Below are 22,622 nucleotides of genomic sequence, written 5' to 3' on the forward strand. Positions count from 1 at the left end.
ATCATTTTGCAACAAACCCAGCCTCAAAAGCATGATAGCCTCATAGAGCTGACAATAACAGGAATATCCTTAATGTCCAGCAGTTTCGTCAGGTCACTTGAATTAGCTTAGTGGGAGCGTGAGAAGCCTAGCAGGGACAAAGCTGCAGCTTGAACCAACCAGTTCAGATGATCAACCTAGTGCAGATGATCCACCCAAAACATGCTGGGCTAAGCAACATCCCTACTTCAAGCATCAACTCAAGTATCAGCTGATAGGCACCTATCTTGACTTTAAATAGTACGTAATGGGAATTAGTGAGATTATCTGTGAACGAGCAGTGCCCCAGGGGAGCACTTGGGCTATAACATCAGATAAGAAAGCATTAAAGGTAAGCAAATGTGGTGAAGGAAGACCAGGAGAGAGAACATATATAAGCTAAGGCCGTATGATAACAGCAATGATAGCACAAAGCTATATGTATTATATTACCAGGTGGCCTACTCAAGGTGAAATGATTCCCCCCACCCCTTTCTAGAGATATTTGGAAAATAAATTTACCAATCCTAAAGCATACAGAAGCCTGGATGGTCTCTGTGTTCTCCTGAAGCGAACTGATACTTAATTTCGTGTATCCCCGACTCCATCATATTGCATTAGATGTTCATTTTCTTGTGTTGGTCCAAAAATACAGAGATGAGATGATTATTTTCTTCCATGTTGCTAGCTAAACATATGGCTTAATGAAATAAATGTGTCATAGGCTAGGATTACTTTTAGAAGAGAGTGTTGGGTTCCCTACACTATGGCTTACTGAATCCTCATATTTAGGTACACTCTTGAAGAAACATTGGAAAAACTTGTTTGTACAACACATTCTGTACCACAGTGCTCCACATTTGGCTGATCAGGTAGAGAGAGAAAGTAGATCTATGAAAAGGACTTTCTCTCTGCCACTGTGGCCCAACAAGTGGCTTCCTTTCCAACACTTTTCCTGGAATTCCTTTGAGTATTCTTGGGACTCCTTTGAGCATGGTGATTTACTACAAAAAAAAAATCAGATTTTCTGTGAAAAATTTTATTGTAATTTATTGCTGGTGTCTACTTAGCTGCAGGTTACCTCATTATTTATGTGCTAATGCCAATCTGCTAATCATTGTAGATCATGTAATTGCTGGGATTCAGCTAGGCACAGCAACTAAAAGCATCTGAAAAACAAAACCTAGTCTCTAGACTTCTTCATCCAGACAACCACCGTTGGTGCTTTTTTATGTGTTCTTTTCACTGGACTTTCAAAAACCAATTTTGTCCCCAAATCTTGACCAAGCTGCAGTGTGTTTCTTCCCTGAGGCTATCTGTGTGGGGCTAGGAAAGCCGGGATGAGAAAACCCTGGGCTGAGCCTGCTCACTTATGGAGCTGTCAGGGGTCATGCTGCAGCTGATTTGATCATTCCTCTATCCCACTTCATCCCAGCCATGAATTCCTACTGTAACACTGATGGCAGAAACTTGGGTGAGTGGGTATGGCCAGGTGCTCTCTGGAGCATCATCCTGAGCTGCCCAAAGCAGAAGCCAAGCACAGAGCCAGAGGCAAGCTCACAGCATCCTCACCACTAGCCTGCTGGAAGAGCTCATGCTGACATTAAGTAGGTGCTGAAAAGGCCTGCTTTGGCTGGGGGACTGTAGTAGGCAGGCCAGAGTTTGGCGCGCCCAGGACACCCCACCCTTGTGAAGGCCGTGGTGCAGGCCAAGGGAAGCGGGATGGGATGCAGCTGTGGGGCTGCTGCACCACTCCCTAACGCATCCCATGGGCCACAGGGCTCCCGGGACTGGCACAAACAAGGGCTGTGGGCCCTTGCCAAGGATTGGTTACTCTGAACAGTGAGTGCATGTTGAACAAATTAATTCATTTACATTATCACCATAAATTAATTCATTGCAAACGCATGGAGTCACTTCTTATTACAAAAGCAATTCACTTTCAGAGTCTCATCGTTTAGGCTCTTTTGTTTTCTCCAACTCTGAAATATCTCAGTGTACACATGAGAGATTTATAACATTTTTAAAAGCGGGGCTCTTTTTAAGTAGATCATCTCAACGTGGGTAAGAGACTTCATTTCTTTTTCTGTGTCCTCTAAATCAGAACAGTAGTGTTAGTTCTGTATTTATTTATTTAGAAATAAATACATCTTCACAGTACTAAATACTTCTCTGCCAAATGTCACAGTTTACCAGTAAACATCTCAAACCAAGGTAGTAGAATGGAAAGACTGACACGCTGACACTAAAAATGCCAGAGACCAGGCTTTTACACTATTCCTCTTACATGCATCTTTCCAAAAGAAATAGATGCGGAAAGACTATTGAAGCTGAACTTTGCCTATGCATTTATTTCTCAAAGTTTTTCTGTAAAACATCCTGTTTAGTGGAGAGGCTGAAACCTCCTTCTGCTCACATTGGTGAGGGGCTGGAGTTCTGCAGCTGTGCAAGTGACGCAGAAAATCTGATAGCTTCAGAGAGACAAGTACTGAAATTGGCACACTCAGTTATAAATATGATTTGGTAATTACAGTGTCTGTGATCTCATGTAATAGTTTTTCCTTCATTTTGCCATATTTTTGTTTCAACATTTTGATATTGGCTCACTGCTTTTATTTACATATCCTGCAGTAACCAGAAAACACTACCGTTTCTGAAAATAGTTTCATTCAGTAATTATTGAATGCTTTATTTTTGTAACCTAATTACATTTCAGAATTAATGTGTTTAGTTTTAGAAAAGGGAAGCTCTTTTTTCAAACGTTTTACTGTACATAATTTACAGTGTCGGTAACTTGCTAGGAAATGAACAGATGGAAAGACATTGCTGAAAATACAAAGCATTTTATCAACTACCATTTTATTTAGAAGGAAGCTGCAGCATTCCAAGCCTTATCTTAAATAAAAAGGGTTTTTGAAATTCCAGATCAAACAGTCTCCATAATACTTCACTGAAGCGATGACAAGAAGTCATGAAGTGATTTTCCTCCTTGCATTTTCCTGGGAATTTTGGCAACAATCAGAAAAGAAGCTGTCTATGTGATGTTTCTGAAAGAACTATGCAATCCTCTCAGTTGCTAAAATCTGAATTGCAGAAACAGGTTACACTCATTTCTAGACTAGATGTAGCAAAGATGGTGCTTAAAACTCTGTAAAATCATCCCCTCTTCCTAAACGTTCTGCTCCCTGCTGCCCCCAGCAGCCCCCTCTACAGCCAGAACTGTTGGTGCTACACAGAAGAGGAACTACTGTGATTCTTGTATGGCCCATTTCTTCTCACTGGTTGGTTGGTCTTTTATTGTTATGTTAAGGTGCATTTGGATAAAAAGTGAAATACAATTAAGATACCTAAAAAGTCTTTTAAATGCTTTGATCATTAGGTAGATTCTTTGAAATAGCAAACAAAATTTAAGATAGGATTATGAAGTATATGCTTCAAATTTTTCTTAACATTGTCCACATTAATTAGATGCTTTAAAAATATCTAGCGGTTGCACTACTTTTTTAAGCTACTTCACATCTTCCTTTAAAGAGTACTTGACGAGTTTGCAGAACTGAAATGTTCTTCTCTGGGCTGGATAGTTTAAACCCTTTCAACTCTAAAATCCTGGTGGTCAGTGGCTCAGTGTCTGGATGGAAATCAGTGAGAAGTGGTGTCCCACAGGGGTCAGTGCTGGGAGCCATACTCTTTAATATCTTCATCAATGGCATTGACAGCGGGGTTGAGTGCACCCTCAGCAAGCTTCCCAAGGACACCACGCTGTGGAGTGTGGTTGACATATCATAGGGACAAGATGCCATCGAGAGAGACCTAGACAGGCTTGAGCAGAGAGCCCAGGAGAACCTCATGAAGATCAACAAAACCAAGTGCAAGGTCTTCTGGATTTAGATGTCTAAGACAAATAGCCTCTTTCTTGCACGTGAGAAGGTCAAAGATGGACAAGCATTTGGCATGTCATGGGCCATCTTTGTTTATATGCTTAACATCAGGGGCTTATAGAGCTGAAAGCTCAGATTGGTATGCAGCAGAGGACAGTAGTTGCTTCTACAGAAATTATGATGGCAGATACCTAGCATGTTTCATTAGAGAATCTAGAATTAATTGTTTACCAAGTGAAAATGCTGAAAGAACTTGACTTGTTTAATCTTTGTGTGGCTCTTAGACTGAAAGTTCTGCTTAATCTTCAGCATGCACAAGTGGCCATAGAAATACCTGAGGAGGAATATACCTGCTGGAGGAATTAACTCCTGTGTTCAGTTTTGGGCCCCTCACTGCAAGAAAGACATTGAGGCCCTGGAGCATGTTCAGAGGAGGGCAACAAAGCTGGTGAGGGGTCTGGAGCACAGGCCTTAAGAGGAGCGGCTGAGGGAGCTGGAATTGTTCAGTCTGGAGAAGAGGAGGCTCAGGGGAGACCTTATCGCTCTCTATAACTACCTGAAGGGAGGTTGTAGTGAGCTGGAGGTCGGCCTCTTCTCTCTTATAACTAGTGATAGGACGAGGGGAAATGGCCTCAAGTTGCACCAGGGGAGTTTCAGGCTGGACGTTAGCAAACACTACTTTTCTGAAAGAGTGGTCAGGCGCTGGAATGGGCTGCCCAGGGAGGTGGTGGAGTCACCGTCCCTGGAGGTGTTCAAGAAACATTTAGATATAGCGTTGAGAGACATGGTTAGTGGGATTATTGGTGGTAGGTGGATGGTTGGACTGGATGATCTTGTAGGTCTTTTCCAACCTAGCTAATTCTATGATTCTATGATTCTAACTCTACTGAGGGAGGAAAACTATCCTATCTGTAACACAATTTCTCCAGTCTCCAGCAATCCAAAACTAATCCAAGAAGGCGAGTTTCAACAAAGTTTTCAATACAATTTCTAACCTAGCAACATATGTTACATCTGCAGTTAGGTCATTATTCTGTCACTTGAAAAATCATGGGCAGTTGTCCAAGAAAAAATCAAATGAGTTTAGATATTATTGTGAAATCTTCCAATTATTTAAAAAATGTTAGCAGTTATCTTGGCAATATTAGGTATCACTGAGCCAAGAAGATGTCATTATTGGAATACACTGGAAATAAACTATTTTGTATTTTATGTACATCCCAAGTTAGTTTCACAATATTCCTTGGAATTGTCATCTATTATTGAGAAGAAAGCTTGTATAACTCACTTGTTAAAACTCTAATTTGGGAGACAAGGAAGGTCATCAAAACATAAAGATCCCATTATTGAAGAGAAAACTAGTACAGTTTATACTGACTGTTTATCTTTTGTGTAGGAATTCCATCTATTTGCCCACCTTCATGCTGAAGTTTCATATAACTTTTTTTAGATTTTGATAACTGAACTTTATCTCAATCCTACAGAAAAGCCTCTCAAGCCAAGTACCTGTTGAACTATGATGTTCAGGCTTGCCACACTCATCCATGGTCTTAACAGCACACACCTTTTTCATCTTCTTTCAGTAGGATTTAACTGTCTTTTGGCATCTGGCATCAATCTACATGGTGACTGCCCCATTTGGAAGCACAACTCTTTTCTAGCGGGGACTGACTAGCCTCCCAGTCCTGTGTTTCTGCTTGAACAGCCAGTAGACACCTGTAGGAAAAGCAGAAAGAAACTATTGCAGGCGGCAATAGTTTCTCTCCCCACCCAAGATTCAACACATGTGGATGGTGAACGTGAGAGTGAAAGGGAAGTTTTCTCTGGAGCTTGCTTATGTTAAGTACCTCCAAGCCTCTGATCTACCCTAACCTGTTTTCTTTATCCCAATGTCTCCTCGTCTTTCTGCCTTTTATTTATTGTGTACATACTGTGTGGCTAGGGCCACACATGAGAAAATACATTACAAAGATTGCTTTCTACCTTTCCAGGAATATCTGATGACTCAAATAGATAAAAACAGGTTTAAAAAAGTTTCCCTGCCAACCACTTCTTAGTTTAACAATAAAGAGACTCAGATAGAATTGCAATCTGCCCAAACACCATAGGGCAGAGTTCTTTGGTACAGACCAGCATTATCAGGACTCGGGTCATCCTCACACATGATGAGCTCTTGAAGTCTCTATCTGCTAAAGGAGCAGAAGGGTCTCAGTTGTTCTGATATTTAAAGGAGAGAAAACAAGAAAAACAACCCTGAAGTGAATGCCATGTAATTTAGACACAGAGTTTAGATACTGTGAATTAACTGAAAAAATTTTAATAGCTCCCTAAGAAGCTTCCCTAAGAAACCATTGCCTCCTGTGAGTGTATTCTTATGTCTGTGTCCACAAACAGGAGGACAGACAGGCTCAAATTATCATTAATCTCTATCACAAACATTTTAATTGAATAATTTATATAGTACACCTATTAACCTAACTGTATATTGTTTTTCCAACATTGTGCTATGGCTTGATAAACCTTCAGTTATTTGTAACCTCAACCACTGACTTAACCTATCATAGCAAAGGCCCAGATGTCTTAAAAACAGGACGCCTGGAACAAAATGCATTTTCTCCTTCCACTTCTGTTTTTTTCTTCTGTCACCTTTGATCCACAGTATCTCCTACAACCAAAAAAATTGTGTTGTTCTGTTTTTTGGATGTCCAGTTATCAGTTAACTCACTCTATTTGGGTATCAGACTCCTCTTCCTGTGCTGATTGCAAGGTTCCTCAGCACCCCAGAGGGCTTTATGGGGTTTCCGTATTAGGCACATTACTTCTTTGGGATGTACATTCACAACATATAGACAACACTGGGAATTTAGGCACATTCCAGTCGCTTACATGTACATCAGCTGAGCACAGGGTTTTATTTGTCTGTCTTTTTTAAGGTGACATCATGTTCCTTCTAAACTGAATCTCCAGTACTGAGTACTAAACAGTGGGACAGAAGCACCATGTGCTGAGAAGGATGTAACACAGTTTCATCACCAAAAATGAAAAGAAAATAAATGCCTTGGGCTCATTAACAACATACCTGCTTCTGTGACTGACCCTTCAACACAATTTGAATATTTAGCAACAAGTGACTAACTAGCTGCACATTTGGTGCTCATTATTTCAAAAAGGAGGACTTTGCTTGCAGTTACCACACAGCAGTATCTGGCATTACCAGTTTTAACTAAATTTAGAACAGGAAATGACCGCACTAACTGACACAGCAGTCCCAGGAGTGCTTCAAGGCCAGACTGCCACTGGAAGGAGTGGCCCTGCCTCACCCCCACCCAGCTGCTCCCACTCAGGCCCTGAGCTCTCCAAGCAAAGCATCCCGTGTGGTTCCTCACCAAAAACCTCAGTTAACACTGCCCTTCTGAGCAACTCTGGTTCATCAGGAGGGCACACAAAGAGCATCCTTTCACAAGGAATTATGATTCAAGGGGTATCAGTAGGTCTCTTGCTCCTGTGCTCTGCAGCAAATACAATCAGCTTGAAAATCTGATTGTGGGTACGCCTGGGCGATTAACATTTGCCTTTCTTAACAAATTTATCCACAGAGGCTTTCTATACAGTCCATAACTGTAGTGACCTTTCATTGCTTTCCTCTCCTTATAGAAAACTTTGTGAGGATTTCCTCTTTTTTCACACTTAGTGATTGCTTCTGTGTGAGACAGTGGTTTCTAAGTTGTTTCTATGGGATAACTCTCAGTACTCTTTGAAAGATTTTTGAAGCTAAACATCAAATTTATTACTAAATTAACCTGGGTTGCCCAGACCTCTCCAGTGCACATTCAGCAAGCAGCTCAGGTAACTTCTCGTCTACCCTGTGCTCTCTTGTGTCTCTGTTACAAGATCTTGTCAGAACCTGCCAGAACGGAAAGTGATTTTCTCTCCTGCTCTTGGCATTACATCAAGTTACACTCACCTACTCTCAGCTGATCACTACAAGGAAAGTGGGTCATCTTTATTCCTGTCTCAGCTCCACTCATTTGCTTGCAATTAGGTTTTCTTCAGCCTCTCACACAATTGTAAATTATGTGCAACAAGAAGATACTGATGTGCCTCCTCATCTTCTCTGAGCAGAAGTCAGTCAAAAATCATGGCTTCTAACTAAGGTACAGAGCAGATTAACCTGTTATTTTTATTCTTATTTTTTTAGCTCAAAAGCAAATTAAAATAGCATTTTTCAGTGATAAACTACTTGCTGAGAACACTTGCTTGGGGGAATCTCAATTCGTGATCAGTGAATACTTTGTTACTACATTTCAGAAAAAGTTGAATTTTTGTTTTTATGATGCCATATAATTAAAGCCACATCAGATCTTTTCATCATGTTGCAGATTATGCTTTATTGTTCAAATACGTACATACCTAGAAGACAAGCATAAACTGACACAGATACTAAAAACTGTTTACAACTTTCACAAGGGGTAGTACAGATTTCTCGGTTATAACTCAGGCTAAATTAACATTTTTATGAAAGCAAACTGAGAAGAAAATGAGGCATTAAGAGCATATACCACAGGCTGATGGACACACATTATTAGATGATCATATATTAACTACACATTATGTATTAGATTATATAAATCAGATATTGCACGTGGAGAGTGAAGTGCTGCAATATCAGAAAACAAGTCAGAAAAGGAATCCTGGAAGTAGGTTCTGTTTTTTTCCAGTAAATTACTTCTATGTTGCTAGGTTTATTGTACCTTAAGACAAGCACTTTCAAGATTTTTTGTTTCCATTTATCAACTGTGAAAATAAATCCTAATTATGCTGGAATGCTATGAAGTCTCTTTTTGTCCCTCTGGTCATGCAACAATGGCTTGAAGACAGAGCTGAAACATCTGCTTCCAGGATTAGAGGAGGATTAGATGAGTTACCAGGGCCTAAAAAATCTACATTATCCTTTATCTGATAAAGTCTTTATATTTCAATAGACAAGTCTATTAGACACATATTTTTAATGTAACACTGGAGAGCCAGTATGCAAAAAAGTACCTGAAGTGTCCATAAACCTAAATGAAATTGAATTGCAGACAGCAGACTAAATTGAGAGAAACACATTTTTGTCAGCTTTCCAGAAAAACTGACATTTTTTTCAGGCTTCACAAAAAAAGAAAGGGCCTTTTTTTTTTCCCATGCAAAATGCAATTATTGGATTTGGAAATATTTTCTTGGAAAAATTATCAAGTTAGAATGTGCAAATTGTGCTTTCCAACTTAAGTAATTTATGAAAATATCTCATTAGTGTATGGCAGAATTTTATTGTCATAACAGTGTACAACTGATACGTGAAGCATAATAAATCTGCAGTTTAGGAAACATCTCATGGCACTAGGCTATACTCGGCACCCCCAGGTACCTGTCTTTCATAGAATCATAGAATTAGCTAGGTTGGAAAAGACCTACAAGATCACCTAGTCCAACCATCCACCTACCACCAATAACCCCACTAAACCATGTCTCTCAACGCTATATCTAAACATTTCTGAACACCTCCAGGGACGGTGACTCCACCACCTCACTAGGAGAGGTTTGGGGATCAGCCCATTCAGAGCCTCATTCAGAGCTGTTTTAAAGCTGAGCTAACTGAACTCCACGGAGCTCAGAAAACTCAATATTGAACTTGAAGCAGTGCACTAGGTTTTGCGTGGCAAGATTTCAGCAGCAGGAAGGCTGCAGGGGTGGCCTTTGAGGAGGCCAGGGCTGTCCATGAAGGGCACAGCCAGTTCCAGTCAGCTCCATAGGCCTCACCACTGGCCACGGTTGGGCCCAGCAGCCACCCTTGTGCCACCTCTGTGATAACATATGTAGAGGGCAAAATGCCACACAGCAGTGTGAGGAGTGAGGCAAAACGGTGTGAGAAGAGCCCTGAAAACTCCAAGATCAAAGAAGGAAGGGGAAGAGGTGCTTCATCTTATTTCCTCCCCTTTCCTACTGGGGAAGGGGAGTGAGAGTAGCTGGGTGGGTGCCTGACAGCTGGCACAGTCAACCCACAACATTGTTTATGACAGCTTATGCTACTTGAGCAGCACTATCTGTTCTCTTTTACAATATGTTGCCACTTCTTAAGCATTTTTGCAGCTTGGACCACAGTCTCACTTCATAATGCTACAAAATATGGAACTCCAGAATTATGCAGTTATGATAAAGAAAGAGAAGCATGTGCCAGATGTTCACGATGATGTCTGTTGGTTTCCCTTCAGTGACATTAATCATTCTTACACTTACTATGCCCAATATATTCTCTGGAACTAAGAGACCCCGGAAATTACCTAGCAGATATTGTACATTTTAAATCAGCTTAAGATATTTTAAAATCATAAAAGACTAACCTTGAGGACAAATTCTTGAGGATCTCGTCAAGTTAATATTTTTAAAGAGCCAACCATTAATTCGGTGTGATTAATTATTTTGAAACAGATATTTCTGTGAGACTACATTTTAATGTATTAAACCACTGAATGAAATGAAGAGTGTATTTAACACCAAGCAAAGAAACCACAACTAATGTATGGTTAAGTAACTCAGCAGATAAAAAAGATGCAAGGTAGCCAAGACTGCATTACCTGAAGACTTTGAAATATGCTTTTCCTGAAGTTAACATAAGGTATCAGGTTAACACTTATATTGCTACTGAGAAACTTCTGACAACATTAGATCATGTGAAAAGCCATGTATGGTTTCAAGATACCATGTATAAATCTGTGCACTAGGAATTTAAGAATAAGCAGGAACGTAAATTCAAGCACAATTACTGTGAACAAATCTTAGATCCTTCTGTTTGAGTACAAATATTCATATTCTTCATTAGTTTCTCATTATGTGGTTATATTTTCCAAATATTCTTGGAAAACATGATGACCATTTTTACATTCAGCCGAATCTGCTCCAAATGACTATCCTTACACTGAGCTCAGCAAAATTGTGTATTACTGAAGCATGCTCCATGTGTTAGAGAAAAAAATTACTGCAGCTTGTCATCAGCTTTGGTTGGCAATACTATTTTCAGACATGGAATTCAGAGGCATTTTTCCGTTTTATTTATTTATTTATTTATTTTTGTGGATACAGTAAAATTTGAAGTTGCATAAAGTTACAAGGAGTTCTGACTTTGTTTTCTCTAATCTGTACCATCCAGCAGCTTTACATGGAGAGACCATGCTAGTTTGCTCAGAAGTTTTTTTTTTGCCACTGCTGCAAAGTGGATTCCAAAATAAAAACACTGCTTCCTATATCTTTCTGTTACTTTATTTGCTCATATAATAAAACTAACCCAATCTGAAAGCTCACAGTCGCTCTTCAGCATAAAGAAATACAGCAGTATTGTCTTTCTTAACATACACACATGTATATAACTGCTTGTCTCAAGGAGAATTTTGTTAAGAGTTTAAAGACACTGTGAAAGACAAGAAAAACATTCCTCAAATTCTAAGAGATAAAAAAGTAAGAACATGTATGCTCAGTAAAATGCCCATTTGGTATCAGTAAAATGATTATCATGTGGATGAAATTTTCTATTAAAATAAATTCTATTTATTCAAAGCTGGATTTAGGTGACTATAATCTGTTTTCCACAACTGGCAAATTACTGCAGTTAGATGAACAGCATAAGGGATGGGGAGGAAGAGGGAATATAATGGTGAACCAGAGACATTAAAAGTGGTTAAGGATAACATAATAAGTAATGTAAGCAAGCAATAGGAGTAAATGAGGCTTCAAGAGTAGAAAAACATTTGTAGAAAAGATACAAGAGTCTAGAATCAGACAGACGGTTTTCTTTAAAAGGTTTTATTCTCTTGTGCTCTGTGGAGTTTCACTCTGCTTATCCCAATGGAGGCTCTGATCCTCAGAAATATGTATAATATCTGAAAAACAGGGCAAATAGAAAAGAACTCTGTAAAAAAGAAAGACGAGCCCAAACATAACGGATTAGGGGTTCAATGCAGAAAAGCTCTACAGCCAAGAACTCGTAATTATTTAAATAAATAATAATAAAGAAAAGTAGTAGCTTCTGTTATAAAAACATGCTATTCAATTGACTCATTTCAGCTGGAAAAACTATTTTTTTTTCATTAAGGTTCAGGAAATATCTAGAACTTTAAAGAAAACTTCCCAAACTATTTGAGGAGATGGGCACATAAAGGAAAAACAAAACATTAATTTCCTCTCACTTGAGGCTTTATGTGCATCTTTTTTTATCTCAATCCAACATTATTATAGGTTTTTTAATATTTAATGTTACAAAGTATTTGACCTAGGAAGAAACAAGAAGTGGATTTTCTGCACAGAGCATTCAGAATGTCAGTCAAATCACAACTAATGGCAGTGCTGAGGTTTATTAAAACTCCTGTGGTTCACTTAGGCAAAGAGCTTTCCGGCTCTACCAGGAATGACATATTGTCATTACGGTTAACATTTTCAAAGATTAAATAAAAAAGGTATTTAGTATAAAGCAATTGACGTATACAGAGAAAGGTCAAAATATTACTTCTGTCCTAGACTGGAACAGTAAAATAACTGTCTCTCTTTTTATTGTCATTTTCCATCACACATCAGACATGCCAACAGAGATTTCAACACATCCCAGTGGAGGATCACTAGCTCTACCTTACTTCCATGTGATGGCTCTTGCCATGTACAGTGTCTGCTTCTACCCAGCTGTAAGCACTACTGGAATGGAGCTGACCTGTTGGTGATCCTCTGGCTGTGCACAGCCTGTCTCAGAAGCTGTCACTTGAATAGCACCTGAAATTCCAGTCTTCACCTCAGAAATTACTTACTGTGAAGACTACATGCATTAAACTCTTCAGAGAGCTAGATCTCTCCTTTCCCTTCATCTTCTCACAGAATACCATATTACCAGCAGGGTTTGCGTCTTACAAATGTATATGCTCTTGCACCCCAGACAGGTCCACAGAGGAGGGGCTTCCTATGATCTGAGCTGAACATTTCTTATACTCTGGTTTTCTTCCCAGAAGTTCTAGTATGATTTAAAATAAATGTTGTGAAACAGATTTATGCTGGTGTAAAATCACAGGCAGCATGGATTAGCTGATCTTTTAGGGACTACTTTCCTCACTCCCAATCTACTAAAAGACTGAAGAGCAAACAAGGCTGAAGTAGAATATGATCATGGGCAATAAACCATAGGAATTGATACTATAGCAGAAATGTATTCCAGAAGTACTGCAGCAGATTGCCAATTTCTCCCTCACTCCCCAGACTAATCACTGGCTGTAAAGTACGGACAGAGTCAATACTGCAAACCAGAGGAATAAATTATAGCATTGAGCTGGGGGCGGGGGAAACTCCGATATATCAAAGGACAGTTCCCTTCCCTGGCGTTCCTCAAAACATGATGACATCCACCATTTGCCGCTTTGATTTTACAGCTAAAATGCACATTGTTTAAAGGAAACAGAAAAGTCAAGACTGGAATTTGGACAGGACAACTATCAACACAAGTTTTCCTCTCGGAAAAGGAAAGAAGAAAGAACTGTGTCAGGGAGGAAAGGATTTGTCACGAAAGCTAAAATCCTGAAAGATATGCATTGCAGACCAGCCATTGGAAAAGTGCCCCCTGATGAAAAAGATCTTTCTCTGTTGCTTCACAACTTACACAGACCTGGGAATCAACAGGGGTATAGTTACCTCCTTGGCTTTAACAGCTCACACTATGATGAAAGTCTTGCTGCACCAGAGCAATTAATTTGGAATCATTAGAGCCAGTGTAAACTTTCAGAGCTTAATACAACTTTTTTTTTTTTACATTAAGTTGAAAAAGTAAAAATGTGAAATGTTCCCAGAATGAGATCTTGCCTGCCAAGATCTACATAGATCAATTTTATTTTTTTTTTCTGGGAAAGTTACAATTCCTTTTAAATTGTTTGCTTAATGGAAATAAAAATGTTGGCAAAATTTAAAGAGAGTGAGTGCCGTAGAGAATTGAAAGGTTTTATAGTACTTTCCAGGTGTTCTCTTCAGAATTGCTTTCCTTGGCAACAACTGTTTGCACTTTCCCATAATGTTAATTAGCACCTCGGTCTGGGCTTTGGGGTATGCGAACCTTTCGTCGCCTTCACATTTCTTACAATTTGAGGTTCATTATCCTTTGCTTGGCCAAAAGTATATTTTTATATTGAGGGAAAGCAGTGTTACCAGCACTTCTTTTTGGAGAGCCACAGACCGGAAGCATCTGGAGGGCACCTCTGGAGAACATCCAGCCCAAAACCTGCTCAGAACAGAGGTGGCTGCAGCAGGTTGCCCAAGCCCAAGACTGTATCAAAATGGACTTTGAGTATCTCCAAGGAGACTCCACAGCCTCTCTGGATAACCTACTCCAGTTTGATCACTCTCACCACAAACTTGTGTTTCTAGTGTTTTAATGGAACTTACTGCATTTCAGTTTGTGCTCCATTCACTTTTAACTCCAGCAGGTAATGATGAAGGCTGTCAGCTCCACAAAATGGAATGTTGCATGAAAACATATGCAGAGAGTGAAGTATGGAAGGACTGATCACCCAGCAGCACAGGATGATCACACTGCTGCTACTTACATACATCCACTCCCTCTTTGTATGGGTAACACAAAATTTTTCTAAACAAAGCAGCATACAAGTTTTCTCCTTTATTTTGACCTGGATACCTATCAAACTAACTCCCACCTTTTGTCCCATTTCAAAATCTGAATGTAACAGGGACACTGAGCTGCAATGCAGTCAGATACAAACAAGAAGGCCATGTGTTTGTAAGCAAAAGGACCTGAAACACAGAATTCAATCAGACAAAATATCACAATGAATATAAATCTTATTTGTTTTCAGTAACATTACAAGATACTGCTCTCTAAGGTATTTTCTTCTAAAAACTAGTGAAAATAATATTTCTTTGTTGAGATGTTAATGACAGAGATATCGTTATTCTTGCTTTCTTTCCTTGACCTTGAGAAGAAAAGATATTCCATATTGCTTTTTTATTAAGAAACTGCAGTAGTCAACAGAAAACCTTACTGTGGGTGTTGTACTTCATATTTGACAACATGTGCAAAATCACATAGCTGCATACACTAACCCTCCTTATCTAATGATTACATATCTAAGAGATTTCTTTTACATATTGGTTCAGTTAACATTCAGCAAACACTGTACTCATGGTATCCACGCCTATATGCTACTTTCTGACAAAAGAATATTAATAAGTAGCTATTCTATTAGAATGTTAGATAGGTTTATCTAGCCTAAAGACTCTTTTCTAAGATATGTTGAGGCACATATTTTGAACAGAGGCAGTCCCTTTTTCACAAACCAAGTTCTCAACTTTGTGCTAAATATGTGTAGTTTAAAGATTAGACTTAAGATCCTCCTCCATTGATACGTATAACTTCTTTTAGCATTACAGTCCATATCACTTCCTTATCCTAAAAGTGCTCACTTGTTTCTATCTTTGCAGTGCAAAAAGCAGAAAACGGACTGAAAGGCTCATAGATGTTGTATTTAATCTTCAGGGTTACCATTAGTTCAAAAAATACCTATTTTTTTAACCTAATATTCTGTAATTTATGTGACCACTAAAAATGGTACATGAGATTAGAGAAAAAAATGAGTGCTTTTTTTTTTTTTTGGCTACAATTATCTGTTAAACAGAGAAGTCCAGCCACTTCAACCATTTATTTGTACATCTGATCAATCTGTGGTGTTCATATAAACCTTTAATGTGTTGAAGAAAAAGAAGAAAAAAATACAAAAAGAAGAAATCCAGAGCCATTAAATTATCAGGAGGTCTTTTTGTCTGGTTTTTAAATTGAGTAGATTTGACATAGTGTTACCTCAATGTAATTAAGTGAAACAGTCATTCCCCCAATTTTACACTAAGTTCTTTTAAAAAAGTATCTACTTAATTTCCCTGGAGTTGACCATATCTCAGAGGGCAAAACAACCCGAACGCTAGGAATAGGGAAGAAGCAGGGAGAAGCAAGAATGACAACTCTGTTCCTTCAAGCACCTACATGCAAGCACCTACTCTTCAAGAATCCTGCATTCAGAGCAAAATTGAAAAGGGAAACACAGTTCACCTCTCCCACCACCTCTCCCCTATTTTCAAATTGATAATTATTTGTGTTTTTTTCTACTGTCTGAGACATGAATTACATCACTAGAACAAGTCCCATTTGGATACACAAACTATAACCATGAAGTGAATGCTGCAAAATGATGTGTTACAGTAATGGCTGATGTTACTAGGAAACATATATACGCACACATAAATAGAGACAGAGAGTGTTTTTTAAAACAAAACAAAACTAAGCATCCCAAACCAACTAGAAGGCAGAATATGAAACTCTGGTCAGGCTGAATATAATGGTAATTTAGCCACTTACTTCGTTGGAGTCACTCCCGAGGTTTCTGCATACAATCCTCTTAACTAGAAGAAATAATAAAATGCTTGAACCATCAGATGCTTTAAATCCAGCATTTTGTTACATAGCCAAACAAGGATACATAGACAAACTCATATAAATACCAGTTTATTGTGTCCTTACCTCCATTTTAAAGTTAGTTACCTTTTGATCAGCAAACTTCTGAAGAGTCTTTCAGCTCCAGGAGCTTTATTCAGCCCTGTTCAAGATGTAATTAATATGATCATTTTGCCTGGAGACAAAAGATTTGCTTGCTTCCCTTCAAGGGAGTATCATTCTCTCAAACCTGTCCGTGTCACTTGCTGCTCCTACTAAGCCAATGTACACTGTTGCACAAGCCCACAATAAAGGAGGCATTCAGCAATCTGAATGAAGAGAGGGTTGCTGTTTGGTTTAGGGTTGTTTTTTTTGTTTGTTTGTTTATTTTGTGCAGTCATGACAAACTAATGGGACCAAAAAGCTCTTTATCATTCAGTTATCTGTGCTTGTGACTGTGACCCGCCACAGTGTACATTTTCTTGGGAAGTGCATAGGAGTTTGTCTTTGGGTTGTGTGCGACACTGGCCAGATCCAGCACAATCCCAAAACAGTAGAGATGGAAAACTGGTACCTATGTGATTGTATATAGATTTCAGGGACTTTTTCCAGTTAAGCGCAGCTATAAAAATGCACTACAGGAATTAACTTCTTTACTTGATTTTGGTTCCTAGGTCATTACCAACCAATTCTAATTGGTTTCTCTGCAAGCATGTTACTGGACACTACCCAGTTTTATGTAATATGTAGTTTAAATAAGCAATTTCAGATATAAATTAAGTAGGGCTTTTGCCTTTTATAAGTCACACAGTATTTTCTCCTACTATATGAACTTGATCTGAGAGAAAAAGATATTTTGAAGAAATTCCTCTGCCTGCAGTTATACTTCAGTGCTTAAAAATTCATCAACTGGTTGATTTTCATTTAAAAGAATGTGTCATTTGTCAAGGGAGTTGGACAGAGGCAGACTTCTATTTATCTGTACACGGGTAATTATTCACAGAACAGGCAATACAGTGAGCTTACGAAACCTGCCCTGCCAACGCATAATGTGCCTTCAGGGTGAGCTGGGCTTATGTTTCCGTGCTCATTTAACCATTCAGCCTTTCTCTTGAAACATCGCTAACCTGTGTAGAGCAGATTGTTTGTGGATGTGTCAAAAGAGCGCTGATGTAGAACCACTAGGTTCTGCTTTCTACAGACAAACAGTATTTTCACACGTCACACCCCTAGCAGTAACTTCAGAACAACTTTTTCCTCTTCCTTATCGACTTTGGATGTCCACCTCAGAAATAAGGGAGACACAATCCTCCTCCACTTCATAAAGTGGTATAAGCTAGGAAGAGAATCATACAAACACAGAATAACTAAGGATGTAAAAGACCTCTAAGATTAGCAAGCCAAATGATCAACCTATCACCACCATGTCCACACTGAATTGTAAGGAGAGCACAATCTATGGCACTTAAACGTTTTGGAAGAAATCCCACTATCCAAGGCACAGGAAGATATGTGCCTCCTGTTTTATCCTTTGTGAGGAACTGCCAAACCCCTGACCTTGTGTTCCATTAGGTACTGGTTCCAAAGCATCCCAAGAACGCTCCAGATCCAAGCAAAATGAAACAGGCCTTTTCATCCAATCTCAGCAATTCTTTGCAAGTATATCTTTATGAAATCATGCTCCTTAAATGGACTCATCACACACTGCATCCTTAGGAGGATCTGCTATTTCCTATCCCAACTAACACCAAAGAAGACTTCTTGTTGCTTAAAGCTCCAGCCTTTCCTTAAAAATATGCAGTGAGAAACAGGCTTCTCTCAGTGGTGACAGGGCTAGAAGCAATGGGCACAAATTGAAAAACAAGAAATTTCATCTTAAAGTAAGAAAACAGTATGTAAAAGGGGGCTATAAGAAAGAAGGGGACAGGCTTTCTATAGGAGAATCAGTCATGATAAGATAAGGGTACACCAGTTCAAAATAAAAGAAGGGAGATTTTGATTGGATGTAAGGAAGAAGTTTTTTACAATAAGGATGGTGAGGCTCTGGAACAGGTTGCCCAGAGAGGTGGTGGCTGCCCTGTCCTTGGAGACACTCAAGGTGAGGCTGGACGGAGCTCTGAGTACCCTGATGGGGCTGTAGGTGTCCCTGTTCATTGCAGCGGAGTTGGACCAGATGGCCTTTCAGGGTCTCTTCCAACTCAAACCATCCTACGATTCAATGAAAACACAGTTTTACAGTGAGAGTGATTGGACACTGGAACAGGGTGCCCAGAGGTGGTGTGGAGTTAGCATCTTTAGAGACTGAACCGTCAGGGCAGTCTGGGGCAACCTGCCACAGTTGCCCTGCTCCGACAGGGAGGCAGAATGGACAGTCTCGACAGGCCCTTCGAGCCTCAGAAGCAGTTCCTAAAAACGTTAGTGAGTTAAGCAACTAAAAATGAAATCATTGGAAAGGCTGCCTTTTCACAACGTGCTTCATCCCAAACAAATTAACAAGAGGAAAGAGGAGAGCCACAACTTTCTCTCCTCCCCTGTCCCGCCTTGAATTCGTTGTGTGGAGCTGCGGAGTGCCGCGGGAGCTCCCTCGAGCTGCGCGGCTCTACTCCCGGCCCGCAGCCCCCTCACGCTTTCCCCTGCGAGCTGCGCGCCCCACAACCGCCTGCGGGACCCGCCCGGGGCCAACGCCCGCACCCACGGGGCCGCCGCCGCCGGGCCCGCCTTGACGAGGGGCTCCCGGCTCCCTCCCGCCCTCTCGCGGCACCTCCCTCTCCTGCCTCCGCCCCCCGGCCGCTGCCCGGGGCTGCTCCAGCTGCCGGGGGCGGTGGCTGCGCCTCCTGCTCCGAGTCCCGAGCGGGCGGGTAGGGTGGCAGTGTCGCGCAGGACGGGACGGGACGGGCGGTCCCTCGGGGCCAGGTGAGCGGCGCTCGGCTCGGGGTGGAGGGCTGTCCTTGGCGAGGAGGGAGCGGCAGAGCGGTGGCTGCGAAGGTGGGAGCTGCGCTGTGCCGCCAGGCTGAGACTGAAGTGCGCGGCTCTCCGGGGGGTGGCTGTCCCGCCGAGGCTTTTCCTTGCGCTCCCTCCCACCACTTTCCCTTGCGGGCTGAGGGCAGAGAGGTCCCGCGGAGTGCTGCCCGCCCCGCTGGAGGAGTAAGGGGCTGGGTGCGAATCGCGGCCGCCGCCCCCTCCGCCCTCCTCTGCAGCCCAACCCGGCGTTTCTCGCCGTGAATCGCTGCCGAGGAGAGAGCCCGTCCGCCTGCGAGGGGCCGTTGGGGCGCGGGGAACGGCGCCCACCCGTTGTCCAGAGGGTGGTGGCCCGGCCCGGAGCGGACCCCTCCTGCCAGCAGGTGCCCGTCCCGCGGTGCCGGCGGGGTGCGGCTGGGGTCCGCGCTCATCAGCGGGGAGAGAGGTCAGTAACGCATTTGAATCGGAGAAAAGTGAGTAATTCTGATTGACGCGTCAGCAGGATTTGAATGCGGTGCGTGGGTAGAGCCGAGGGTGGCCGGCCGGGACCGTACTGCTGGGCTAGGTGAGGATTTCAGAGGCGCAGCCGGTGTTGTGAGCTGGTTGGGGATTTTTGGCTATTTGCGTCGAGTGAGGAGTGATCTGGGTGCTGGAAGCGACCTTGTGTACCGGCTGCGTTGATTTTTGCTTTGGTTTTCTTACTCACGAGTGGTATTTGTGGCAACGCCGACCTTTGTTGTTTTTACTGTCTGATTATCTTGCATTGATTGATGCGAAAATGCTGAATATGTGTTTCTAAACTCATTCACGGCTGCCATCCAGCAAACTAAAAGTGTGGCTGCACAAGCCTGGGCTGGCTTTGGCTTCAGCGGGATGAGCTGGTGTCACACTGTAGGCATGGTGGAACCTGCTTCAATGAAGGCCAAACCAAAGATTACAACCCTTGGCATGCAAATTTAAGTGTTATGCTGTCCCACAAGTGAGCTCTGTCACTTCTGCCATTTGCTGGCGCTGCTTGCCTCTGCTCAGAAGGCATCTCGTCGTTTTGCTTGCGTAGGCTAACGGTGTGCATCGTCATTAGGAAACACTTGATCAACCTTTTCTGTTCTTAAGCTTTCATCGTACGCCTTCGTCCATTCCCTCCTAAAGATGGAAAGCATACTTCTGTAGATGTTCTTCACGTGGGTGAAACGAGCAGGGTTTTGTCCTCTCTCGGGTGCCTGCAATGTGTTTATGGGATAAAACTAAAGAACAGCAAACCTGTCTTTGCTTGGGAGGGTCTCTGGTACTTAGTCTTAATGCGGAAACACACATAACTTACTGATAAAAAAACAAAGTAAAATGTTTTGAAAGAAGATGGAGAACAGAAGTTGTCTGCAATCAGAGTTTGTTCAGGTATGAATTGGGGCCAATGCAATTTTTAACTTGCGCTACAATTTAGTAATATTATTTTATTTCTTTTGTGGCAGTCAGAAATCAAGTCAACTAACATTGTATTAATAATATTACTTTAGTATCTTAAGGTAAATATGTAGATCAGATAGCATTTGTGAGCGTGTTGGTTTTTTTTCCCTTCAAGTCATTCAAAATTTCACATTAAACTTGTGTTTTTAAACACATCAGCAGAAATTGGCTGCAATTGTAGCCAGCTGGAGAGAAATCAAGGACTAAATTCCGATTCTCAAGTTAATCACTCAGATTATAGTGAGTGCAGTGAATGCTTTTAGACAGGTAATCCACTAATAATGGTAAAATATTGGCAGATTCGGGAAAGATTTAGACTTCATAAGAGAATAACAGTTGTTAAATTTTGACTGCTTTTAGTTCTTAGTATATGACATGATCAGTGGACTTGGCAAATAGTGTGGTGTTAGAACTGATCACTGAACATGAGTTTGGAATTTTGTATTTTCAATGGAATACTAGATTAGGCCACAATCAAGACGGCTCACGCAATTAGTCTCATTGACTTCAAGTGAAGAATTGACATGGGTAAGGCACGCTGTGTTTGTCCAGAGATGTGAGCTTTCTGATGAATGGTAAGTTTAGTAGTTTTATTGTATATGGGTGCAGTTAAAACCTTTGTTGTTCTCTCAGATGTGTGGAATTTTTAAACTGTTGTAATTTTTTTAGAACAGTTCAGCTGGAAGGAACCTTCAAAGACTACCAGGTCCAGCTGTCTGACTGTCTCAGGGCTAACCAGAAAGTTAGAGCATGTTACTGAGGACTTTGCACAAATACTCTGTGAACACTGACAGGCATGGGGCATCAACCACTTCTCTAGGAAGCCTCTTCCAGTGTCTGACCACCCTCATGGTAAAGAAGTATCTCCTAATACCCAGTCTGACCCTCTCTGATGGATCTTTGCTGTTCTTCCTCCTGCTGTCAGTTCCCAAGAGCAGAGCCTGGCACCTCCCTCTGCTCCCCTTCATCAGGGCACTGCAGGGACCAGTGTGGTACCTCTCGGCCTCCTCTTCCCAGTGCCCTCAGTCTCTCCTGACAGGACATGCCTTCAGCCCTGTTACCAGCTTAGGTGCCTCCTTTGGATGCCTCCGTGGACCTTAACATCCTCTTTGTGTTGCGGAGCCCAGAACTGCTCATGATACTCGGTGTGAGGCCACACCAGCACTAAATACAGCAGGAACATCACCTCCTTGGACCAGCTGACTGTGCTGCGTTTGCCCCTTGGGTGCCAGGACACATTGCTGGCTTTGGTTGATTTAGAAAAGAGAAATTAGTTGCAGAACACTGGTAGGTGCTTCTCATCTTGTGAGTGAGAAGAGAGCCAAGTAAATCATTTCATACCTACCAGGTAGCTGCTTGTGATTATGAGGATATTATTCTTTCCAGTGCTACCTTCCTGGTGGAACTGTAGTTTGGAAAGGATCTATACTTGCTGTGTGAAAAGATAGGGTTATGTAAATCAAACAGTAATTAGTAGGACTCAATTGCCTGGGAGTCTTGCCTTCCTTTTGTGTCGAAGTATCTTCAAAATTGATTGTTTTTCTGGGTGGATAAAGGATCCTTTGTAGTTGCCATTAAGTCACTATCAAAAGGGAAAAAAAAAAAGCATCTTAGCCTCCTCCCTGCATGAGTCACATGGTTTTGTCTCCGGCTGTGAGTTGAGCACCTCATATACCACAGGTGCACATGCTGTGAGTGTTGCTTACATCACCTTCAGGGCAGTTTCATTGCAGGTACTGTGTAGTGGAACTAACACAAGATTCTAGAGGCGTATTTGGCAGCTTAAGTCTGCAGCCTCAGCCTGT

The 22,622-nt window shown here is 41.3% G+C and overlaps 1 protein-coding gene and 1 long non-coding RNA gene across 6 annotated transcripts in view; one reads left to right on the top strand and one right to left on the bottom strand.

The window, feature by feature from the left end:
- On the bottom strand, positions 8,346–18,477 carry LOC110404704. 2 transcript variants are annotated; one of them, XR_002442465.1, is made up of 3 exons: positions 16,504–18,477; positions 16,321–16,364; positions 8,346–11,809 (listed from the first exon to the last, which is right to left on the bottom strand). It is a non-coding gene; the product is annotated as an uncharacterized LOC110404704 (long non-coding RNA). The 2 variants fall into 2 exon arrangements; XR_002442463.1 differs by adding an exon at positions 14,609–14,705 and having other exon boundaries at positions 16,321–18,477.
- Positions 19,176–22,622, top strand: part of ADGRG2 (adhesion G protein-coupled receptor G2) — a 60,838-nt gene continuing 57,391 nt past the window's right edge. For 2 of the 4 annotated variants that reach the window (XM_021409222.1, XM_021409253.1), the window contains exon 1: positions 19,176–19,308. The gene's annotated coding sequence lies outside the window, so the exon portion shown is untranslated. Of the gene's footprint in view, positions 19,381–19,405; positions 19,799–22,622 lie in introns of those variants that run through there. The other 2 variants (XM_021409242.1, XM_021409231.1) reach the window with 2 other exon arrangements.

This window comes from Numida meleagris, chromosome 1, assembly GCF_002078875.1.
Source record: "Numida meleagris isolate 19003 breed g44 Domestic line chromosome 1, NumMel1.0, whole genome shotgun sequence".
Classification (NCBI taxonomy): domain Eukaryota; kingdom Metazoa; phylum Chordata; class Aves; order Galliformes; family Numididae; genus Numida; species Numida meleagris.